The 11,009-nt window shown below is 42.6% G+C and overlaps 1 pseudogene; it reads right to left on the minus strand.

Annotated features, from left to right (window-relative positions):
* Nucleotides 1–340: 340 nt before the first annotated feature.
* The window catches only part of LOC121382787, a 26,474-nt pseudogene continuing 15,805 nt past the window's right edge, over nucleotides 341–11,009 (minus strand).

Genomic DNA, 11,009 nt, shown 5'->3' on the forward strand with positions numbered 1-11,009 from the left:
TATAGACTTCAAGAAAGCCTATGATTCGGTGGACATATCATTATTGTGGTGCAAACAAAGTGATCTAGGGATTAATGGTAATATGTGGCATGCGATACGTGCGGTGAAGTTATCTTACATACACTTATTAGTGGAGTAGACTTGTGAATATGGATATAGCATAGCCTTTAATAAACCAATCGTGAAGCACTGGTTGAGACGTGAAAAGCCCAACCAGACGGGATCCGATTCACGTATCAACCCAAGCATCTCAAGCGAGCACTATACACCAAGTCTGAACCCGACCCCAACCCCAGTTTAGACTGCTGCTCTTCACATTAAAAACAAAACACACGTAATTGTTATGTTAATTTTATTGCAAACACTAGTTACAGCTTCTCGTTGGTGTATAAATTAGGACGGTTCTGGGGGGTGGGTGGGGGGAGAGTCCTGGGATTAGTTTAGTATTCGTCACCACCCTCCTCTTCACCCTCACCCTCCACAGAGTCGACGCCAACCTCCTCGTAGTCTTTCTCCAGGGCAGCCAGATCCTCGCGAGCCTCCGAGAACTCTCCCTCCTCCATACCCTCACCGACGTACTAGTGGACGAAGGCGCGCTTGGCGTACATCAGGTCGAACTTGTGGTCGAGACGCGCCCACGCCTCGGCGATGGCGGTCGTGTTGCTCGACATGCAGACGGCGCGCTGGACCTTGGCCAAGTCACCTCCCGGCACGACGGTGGGCGGCTGGTAGTTGATGCCGACCTTGAAACCGGCGGGACACCAGTCGACGAACTGGATGGTCCTCTTGGTCTTGATGGTGGCGATGGCGGCGTTGACGTCCTTGGGCACGACGTCACCACGGTACAGCATGCAGCAGGCCATGTACTTTCCGTGACGAGGATCGCACTTGACCATCTGGTTGGCAGGCTCGAAGGTTGCGTTGGTGATCTCTGCAACAGACAGCTGTTCGTGGTAGGCCTTCTCGGCGGAGATCACCGGGGCGTAGGTGGCCAGGGGGAAGTGGATTCGTGGGTAGGGCACCAAGTTGGTCTGGAACTCGGTCAAGTCGACGTTGAGGGCGCCGTCGAAGCGGAGGGAGGCGGTGATGGAACTGACGATCTGCGCCATAAGTCTGTTCAGGTTGGTGTACGTCGGACGCTCAATGTCAAGGTTACGACGGCAGATGTCGTAGATGGCCTCGTTGTCGACCATGAAGGCGCAGTCGGAGTGCTCCAGGGTGGTGTGGGTGGTCAGGATGGAGTTGTACGGTTCCACTACAGCCGTCGAGATCTGAAAAGTTAATATATAAGCAATATGTGATAAACCTTTTTACAAGTCTAATTCGTTTAAAAAAAAAAAAATCTACATGCAGGTAATATGAGGCTACATGATATTTTGTTCCATGAGACAGACGACTGCTCATTACAAATCATGTTGTACAAGACCAGCAGATGCTTAAAAATATTGTTTATCTAGTACCACTAGAGCATTAAGTCATCGGCTGTTGGATTCATAGAAAACCCCCATTATATAATTGTTAGCAGCCGGAGATCTTGTCTGCATTTTCAACACAGGGCAGCACAGGGGCGGCACAATGTAAAAAATAGTGGTACAGCTTGTGTTTGTCAGACTCGCCTTTTAAATTACTTAGGACATTTTCACACACACACACACACACACACACACACACACACACACACACACACACCGCTTTGAAAAGTGATACGGCTATGGCTGTACCGGCCGTACCGTCTGCGCCGCCCCTGCAGCACACGTCACCGTCTTTGATACATCAGTCATGGGCCTATAACAATCGTGGTGCACTGGCTGGAACGAGAAATAGCCCAATGGGCCCACCGACGGGTATCGATCCGAGACCAAAAGCGTATACGGCATGCATTTTACCACCTGGACTATGCCCCCGCCCCCCAAGATTATTTAAAAAGTTCTAACCTGGGGTGCTGGGTATACAGCGAACTCCAGCTTGGATTTCTTCCCATAGTCGACGGAGAGTCGCTCCATGAGCAGAGAGGAGAAACCCGAACCGGTTCCTCCGCCGAAACTGTGGAAGATGAGGAATCCTGGAGACCGGTGCACTGATCGGCCAGCTTCCGGATCCTGTCGAGGACGACGTCGACGATCTCCTTGCCCACGGTGTAGTGGCCGCGGGCGTAGTTGTTGGCGGCGTCCTCCTTGCCGGTGATCAGCTGCTCCGGGTGGAACAGTTGGCGGTAAGTTCCGGTACGAACCTCGTCTGGAGAGACAAATAAAAATACTCAATGAATAGGTTGACATTTGGTTTTAATTCAAGATGGCGCATTTACGGACAGTCATGTTACATGTGTGGTAGCTTTACACAAATAATAAGGACGCAGTGATAGTATCTCCTCCGGGTAGACCGATAAACATTTAACTGAACGAGGAACGTTTTCCTTGCCTCTGCCCCGCCGGGCACGAACAAGGCATTTGAAAACCAAATACAATGTAAAGTTACGAAACGTTTTTTATGTTGTTGTTTGGTGTTTTTTAAAATATATAATTCTTTACATTAGTTAGGACAATGATTGAGTATTTTTATAGGGTAAATATTTTAAAGGGACATTCCCGAATTTACTGCATTGTAAGATGTTTCCGCCTAATAAAATATTTCTACAATAAACTTACATATTAAATATATTTTCTTAGAATATCAATGGCTGTATATTCAATGTGTTTCTGGTTGTCTTAATATTTGTAAGAAGCCCAAACTGGTTTTTGTCTTCAGTTCTTTACACTGTTTTTATTTAAATCTTGAATTTTTATATTGATGTTGAACATCACCTTATTTGTTTGCATTACCATAGTTTAACACTCAATAGCCGATGTATTTTTCGTGCTGGGGTGTCGTTAAAGATTCATTCATTCATTTATTCAAATAATTTTGTACCTATAAGATAATAAGGAAATAAGATGAAATTTAACCAAGTACAAATATTAGAACGCTCAGAAACACGTGTAATGTACAGCCACTAATATTTTATGCAGAAACATATATTTGATATGTAATTATAGTAGTCAAAAAAGGCTGTTAGTCGATAACATCTTAAAAATTGCAGCAAACTCAGCGCTGTCCCTTTAAACAGCTTATTTTAAACAGCGGTTATTTGTTTGTCCAACAGTTGGTTACTTTGTCACTTGGTCCAACGAAGAGGCAGCTCGCTACAGGCTCAAGGTAGTCCTAAACCAAATAACTTCCGGCTGGCACAAAGTTCGAGGTGCATCCAACTTTTGATAGAGAAGTTAACACCACAAGTCCTGTGATTGGTGATAACCGAGTGTGTTGGTTATAAAAATAATTAGTTTTATCTGGGCCAAATATGTATGCAATTGTATTTCATCTAGTACCACTGTGTCAAGTAGCCTTGTGCTTGAAACATGTATGGGGTACCTGTAAAAAAACATCTACTCAAATGTTTTGCGGAACTAGGGTAGTCATAGACGCTACCCGTTATCTCTGAAAAGAGCAATGTTTTTCCGATTCACTTTAAGGGTGAGGCGTGGTAGTATTTATATCCGTGGTGTTTATGTCGATTGATACACTGCAGGTAGGAGGTTCAGCCACATATGTTACTATTGTCGTCTATGGGATTTGATTTGGTAGTATACACCCTCAAACGGTGCTCCTACCGAAATATCACTGGATTCTTGGAAATGGCTGCCATGACGTTTGTATTTTCAAAACAATACAAAGTACACAGCCAAAACTACTGACCTACAACAGTGGGCTCGAGATCGACGAAGACAGCCCGGGGCACGTGCTTGCCCGCCCCCGTCTCACTAAAGAACGTGTTGAAGGAGTCGTCCCCTCCCCCAATCGTCTTGTCGGACGGCATCTGTCCGTCAGGCTGGATCCCGTGCTCCAGACAGTACAACTCCCAGCATGCATTGCCGATCTGCACTCCGGCCTGGCCAACGTGGATACTGATACATTCCCTCTGAAGAAGAAAAATTAAAATAGTTTAAAGTAAAACATATGTAGGCCTATGTATACATATTTTTAACATTTTAACACGTATACATGTATTAATAAAAATGTCTTTGACAAAGACATTAGATATAGGGGTCTAACGGACCCGCCGCTCCCCAATCTCCCATCTGAACGCTGAAGATTGGGCAATCACACCCGTTACTAGAAACTTCGTACGTCTGTAACATTTTCTTTCCTTAGAATTAGTGTAGCTTTGGATACGAGTAGGCCCCCTACGGTGTATGAATGTTTGATGGTTGTTAGTCACTCTCCCGCCCGCAAGCAACCCCTTGACGGCGAACCGTGAGACTTGCGACTGGTCAGTAAAACCAAATCTTGGAAAACAGTTTACGAATGAATGAGAACATGTTAGGTTGCGATGAGGGGAAAGAGTTCGACCCGTACCCCTCTATATCAAAGGCTCTAAAGACTAACCCTAGCCCTATACCTAAAACAACCCTAACCATTGAAACGGGGTACGGGTTGAACTCATGCCTGGTATAGTTTTTAGAGGCAATACGGCATTTTCCCATTCATTAGCAGGAAGGAATCTTTGTATGTACTGTCCAACACACAGGACGGCTCTATGGGGCTCTGGTTGAGAATGAGGGGGGGGGGGGGGCACCCAAGCGAGGGCTTTAAGCACATACCTCTCTAATAATAACATTTTGAATACCAATCCAACCTGCAAAGATATTATGATGTTATTTAAAATGTGAATAGATGTTCTACTTACCATGTTTGCTGTGAAGTAAAGGACGGACGGGTGACAACTAAAATCTGCTCACGTTAACGTTTATAGTTCGCTGCGAGACGAGAATTGGGGAACTGGGAAACTCTTTTTACGTGCCCCTATCCACAAGGGTTCAGGCACGCCCACCCTGGATTCAGCCTCTGACTGCGCCAGTGACCGACTCCGGGGCGGGAGGGGGGGGGGGGGGGGGGAAGTGTGTGAAAGAGATGAAGGTGACAATTTTTAATAGTGTGGTAAGACCACTTAAAAACAGAGCCAAAGTTAAAAATAATTTGGGGTCTATCATTACATATATTTATATTTATATTAATATAAAAGCACCATAGTTATAATTAAACCTATAACATTCTATTGTTTTATAATATAATTAGTAGGTGCATAATTATAATTAAATTTTCAATCGGGCAGTTCAAAAATAATATATACTATACTTATACATTTAATAATAATATCTATACATATATATATATTATATATATATATATATATATATATATATATTTTTTTTTTTTTTTCTTTTCTTAATTTTATTATTTAACTTTAGCCCTAGAGGTAAAAGGATTCGCAAAGGGGGGAACCCAGCGCCACCGAGCAGTCCGGCGTTCCAACAGGCGGGGGCCCAATAAGGTAGATCCGGATTTCCATGGGGGGGGGGCGATCCGGGGGGGGGGAGGCCTCCTAACAGGCATCCCTACCGGCCCAAATCGCCAACGCCCTATCGCACCCAAATATGCACCCTACCACGGCGTCCCCCCCCCCATCCCGCCCCCCCCCCCCCAGGTTATCCATATAACACAGATGGGCCGTATTTAAATGAGATGAGTGGTATGATATAATGATATATGAAAATAACCCGCGAGCCGCCGTCTGGTGTGGTTGTGAAACGTATTAGAAGTCATTGGTGTTGATGGTTGACGGGTGGATTGATCCTGTTCTTGGAGTGAGGTGCCCTCGCCGTTCTCCTCAAGCATTCGTGAGCTCTACACCCCAAGGGGTGCGCCACCTAAACGGATGACAAATGTCATTGCTATATAATCCTCGGTGTCACCCAAGTAACCACTTATTCGTTAAGTGGGTGGCTCCGAGTACTGGTCAGGTTTTTTTTATTTGTATATATACAATTGACCGATCAAATTAATACCGTTTAAAACCTGTTTGATAATTAAAAAGAACGGGTACATGTAAATTAAAATAATAATATTTTTAAAAATGCTAAGAGGAAAATTTAACAATAATAACTCACTTTATTATAACAATTAATTAAAAGTATAATAACTATACCATACTTAATTAAAATCTAAAACACATTCACACACAGCCATAAATTCCGCCCATGAAGGGCGGCACAGACACTGCCAGGTGTCCGCGCCGCCTAGTCAAGGCGGAAAAACAACATTCACGCAACCACTCTCACACTAGGTTTATCGATTCTTGCACTTACGAAATTGACCACGATGAGGATGGACGTTTGTCAATGTACTCTCGAGTTACCCCCCCCCCCCCCCCCCCCCCACCTGGGGGGACTTATGGTCTCATACGGAGCGCTGCTTGAATACCGGGTCACGTACACCGGGTCACGGGCTTCCGTGACCTTGGTGTACGGGGATCCGGCACCACTGAAGACTGGAAGATGGAGGAGGAGGAGACGTGCGACAGGAAAGACACAGGGGGAGCCAAAACCGGCGGCTAAACCGCCGGCGGCGACTCCTTCTGTTGTGCCGCCCACCGCCGTTCCCCGGAAGAAGACAGGTTTGGAAGAGGCACCAGCCCCGGACGTCCCGACTTCAGTAGGTCTGATTAGCCCACTCCACAGGGCTGACTTCAGCGCCTCCGGTTGTGCCGCCGATTATACAGGCGGCACCCGTTGAGGCGCAGGCCGGAAAAGCGGCTGCTGCGAACGGAAGGATTTCACTCCCCCGAGTGGCCAACCGGACAAGCCAAGCCAACCGTTGCAACCGCCGAAACCCGACGACCCGCATACCACACAGTGGACACTACAGGCCGGCAAACTTCACCTGCGGTACGCTAAAATTGTTTAAAAGGAACATGGATGATGTCATTAAACTCTATTAATTAAAACCCAGAATAACAGCATTTCAAGCTACCAAGGAAAGAAGGAGAGTTTTTTTTACTAAAACGCTATTCGCGTGACAAGGAGGAGGGTATTGTCACGCCGTTACCAACCGTGGAATTTGCCACCAGGGAATCCGCTGCTGTAAGGTGAATGGAAGTTAAGCCGACGATTCATCGTATCGTCCTAAGACGATATCCCAATTTACTTAACTACCATATTATGTGCTCAGGCAACTAGCAATCAGCCCATATTTTACTATCTTTCACGGATATAAACTAGCCCCTCCACCTTCATGGCTCACCGTGGAGGGCGGGTCCCCTTTGCCAACCCCTTCAATTTAATTTTACATTAATCTATTGTTTTTTAAGAATATCTCTTTCCTTAATGTATTTTTTGGATAGCAAGAAAAATTCTTACATGTTTATTTTTTATAGATAGCACAGAGTAACGCATTTTACTTTTTTAAATTTTCAATTGCTCAAAATCACCAAAAAAACACCAAGGCGCAGTTTAGTAATAACTGTTTCGGTTTTAAATTTTAGATCCGGACAGGTTTTTGGATCGAATTAACTTTAGGTTTGATTAAATAGTGCCAAAGCCTTGTTTTAATACCATTCGGTTTGCGAAAAACTTAAGAAAAATTTTATGGGCTATGGCCATAGTTTCATTCAGATTAATATTAATATTAATTTCAATTTTGTCTATATCTAGGGCTTTTTTAGCTAGTAGATCTGCATTTTCGTTGCCAGAGATGCCGACATGAGCAGGAACCCATTCCAAAGTTATAAATAACCCTTTACTATTGTTATAATTAATCATATTTATAATTTGCTTAATTAGATAAGAACTCTTGAATTTTAGATTCTGGAGAGCTTGTAGTGAGCTCAAAGAGTCAGATATTATAAGAAATTTTTGGGGGGTCGAGAAATTAGTGATATTAGTAAGAATCCACTTGAGCGCAGAGTAGATCGCCATCAGTTCAGTAGTAAATACCGAAACGTGGTCAGTCACTCTGGCGTAGTGGGAGCTAGTAATGTTAGGCAAGCTAGGCCTGACACAGAAGGCCATGCCTGCTTTACCAGAAAGTGGGTCCTTGGAGCCATCTGTGTATATGTGGATGTAATCAGAATAATAGTCATTTAAAGCTGCTCTAAATATTATATTTTTAAATGGTTCAAATTCTGTTTTTAAAGTTTCCTTTCTTAGAAGCAAAGGGACATTCGGCGGTTTAATTAACCAGGGTGGCACCAAGGGGGGAGAGTACTTATCCAGATTAATATCCAAGAGTTCTAAATTAGACCCCATTCTATTATTAAAATTAACTGCAGAATCAATATTGATATGTAAATAATCATCATTATTCGGTTTAATAGTTGCTACAGGATTTAATGGTACTAGGTATTTAGCTTTAAACCAGTGTTTAAGACAAAGCTGGGTGCGCCTAACACTGAGGGGAAGAATGTTTAGCTCCACACGCAGACTGTCATTTGGTGTGCCCGGGGAGATTTTGGTTATAATTCTAAGCCCTTTATTGTATATTGATTCTAGCTTATCCAGCTGGAAAATTGATGCACAGCAGAAGGCTTGGGCACCATATTGTAACCTGGAGACGATAAATGAAAAGTGTATGTCTGTCAGCCCCCCCACTTAGTGCAGATATAACTCTTAAATTAATATAATTATTACATTTTTTAACTACATCTTTTATATGTTCATTAAAAGAAAGTGCTGGGTCAAAAATGACTCCCAGAAATTTAACTGACGTTACCTGAGCTATGGGATGATTATCTAGTGTTAAATTAAGTTTATACCGTCTCTGGAAATTATTATTAGTAAAAAGAATAGCAGAGGTCTTAGATCTTGAGATGGTAACACCCCAGGTTTCAGCCCAATTTTGAAGTATATCTATATCTTTTTTGGATATCTATTTTAATCTTTTCTATACACTTTCCAGTTCGCCAAAAAGCTGTGTCGTCAGCAAATAGACCAATACTAAGCTTGGTGTCCCCATTAGACGAGCCAGTGAGGGCAGTAGCTAGATCATTAATAAAAATACTGAAAAGCGTTGGGGCTATTACAGATCCCTGGGGTATGCCATTCTCAAGGTTAAGAATATCAGAGAATGTTTCAGTAACATTAACAGTAAAAGTTCTATTATTAATAAAACGTTCAATAAATGCAAACATAGGCCCTCTAATGCCCATGTTATACACTTTAATTAGTAACCCGTGTCGCCAAACCATATCATAGGCCTTTTCCAGATCAACAAATATTCCGACCACTTTGTCGCCATGACTTAAAGCATTTGCAATTTCTGATTGGAGTCGAAAAAGGTGGTCGGCAGTAGAGTGGTTTTTTCTGAAGCCACTCTGGTATATGGTCAAAAGATGGTTACTTTCTAAATAGTAGCTGAGTCTGGAATTAACCATGGCCTCCATGGTTTTGCAAACACTGGATGTTAGTGAGATTGGACGGTAATTAGATGGGTTAGATAGATCTTGCTATAAGCGCGGACCAAATAGAAAACATTTATAACGGGACCGGGTTCTAATTGGTCAGAACCCGGGCCCAGAAAGCCAATCGCCCCAGCACCCAAAAGTTAATCATTCCAGTAAAGATAACAGTGAAGAGTAGACGTGCTAGCAGGGGCCAGCAGAGAAAGAAGAAAAGTGGAGCGAAAGTTTCCATACGGTTAAATTGTGGGAAGTAGTAAAGAATACCGGACAGGATAATGTCCCAAGGTTACCCACGGCAAGACCCGGCTCTCCGGATATCACCGAATGGCACCTCGGGAACACTCGTGAGCGGCATTCAGCAGTTAAGACAGAAGAAAGAATACACAGTGTGTGTTAGAAGTGAACCGGATCGATATTCGACACTCAGTATGGAAGGGTGCGTTGCGATTGGCTGAATCTCGATCCCTAGTCGGAGCCGTTTGAGATAAAAGAAAGCCAGTGTTAAGAAACAACAGGCGGAGATTGAGCAGCTGCGATTGGCTGGATTTCGATTCCCTCTCTGGAAAAAAAAGAAAGAAAGGAATGTGGATGTTACAACTCTCCAGCCAATCGCCAACATGTGAATGAAGATTATTGTGTATAGGCTGTTCGGTGTCTCTAAAATTGTTTAAAAGGAAAAAGAGATTTATTAGTATAATTAATTAAAAGGAAATAAACATTTATGGTTAAAAAGAGTTAATTTTTTTTATAAAAGTTATTCGGTTTGTCCACGGGAGGGTAAGGCCAGCGCCGTTACCACCGTGGGCAAGGTTTGCCACCAACCAACTGTCCGCCGCTGTAAGGTGAGTTTAAAAGTTAAGCAGGCTCCTGGTTGAGTGTAGATTTATAGTCCTCGGGCCGCCCTCGACCCAATTTACTTAGTTACCATATTATGTGCCAGCTAGGCTACTTATTATATATGTATTTTAGTATCTTTTACGAAGTTTAAAATAGCCCGCTCCACCTCCTGTTTGAGAGCGGAGGGCGGGTTAAATATTTTAACCGGGTTAAATTTAATTTTACATTTATCTATTGTTATTTTAAGAATATCTCTTTCCTTAATGTATTTTTTACAATAAAAAAGAAAATGTCTTACATTATCTAATTTTTTACAGATAGCACAGAGTGCCGTATTACTTTTTTAAATTTTATATTGGGTGTCGTTCAGACCAAAAACAACACCAAGGCGCAGTTTAGTAATAATTGTTTCGGTTTTAACATTTAGATAAGTAGGTCTTTTCGAATTAACTTTAGGTTTGATTAAATAGTGCCATAGCCTTGTTTTAATATTCCATTCGGTTTGCCAAAACTTAAGAAAATTTTTATGGGCTATGGCCATAGTTTCATTAAGATTAATATTAATATTAATTTCAATTTTGTCTATATCTAGGGCTTTTTTAGCTAGTAGATCTGCATTTTCGTTGCCAGAGATGCCGACATGAGCAGGAACCCATTCCAAAGTTATAAATAACCCTTTACTATTGTTATAATTAATCATATTTATAATTTGCTTAATTAGATAAGAACTCTTGAATTTTAGATTCTGGAGAGCTTGTAGTGAGCTCAAAGAGTCAGATATTATAAGAAATTTTTGGGGGGTCGAGAAATTAGTGATATTAGTAAGAATCCACTTGAGCGCAGAGTAGATCGCCATCAGTTCAGTAGTAAATACCGAAACGTGGTCAGTCACTCTGGCGTA

This window comes from Gigantopelta aegis, chromosome 10 (assembly GCF_016097555.1).
Source record: "Gigantopelta aegis isolate Gae_Host chromosome 10, Gae_host_genome, whole genome shotgun sequence".
NCBI lineage: Eukaryota > Metazoa > Mollusca > Gastropoda > Neomphalida > Peltospiridae > Gigantopelta > Gigantopelta aegis.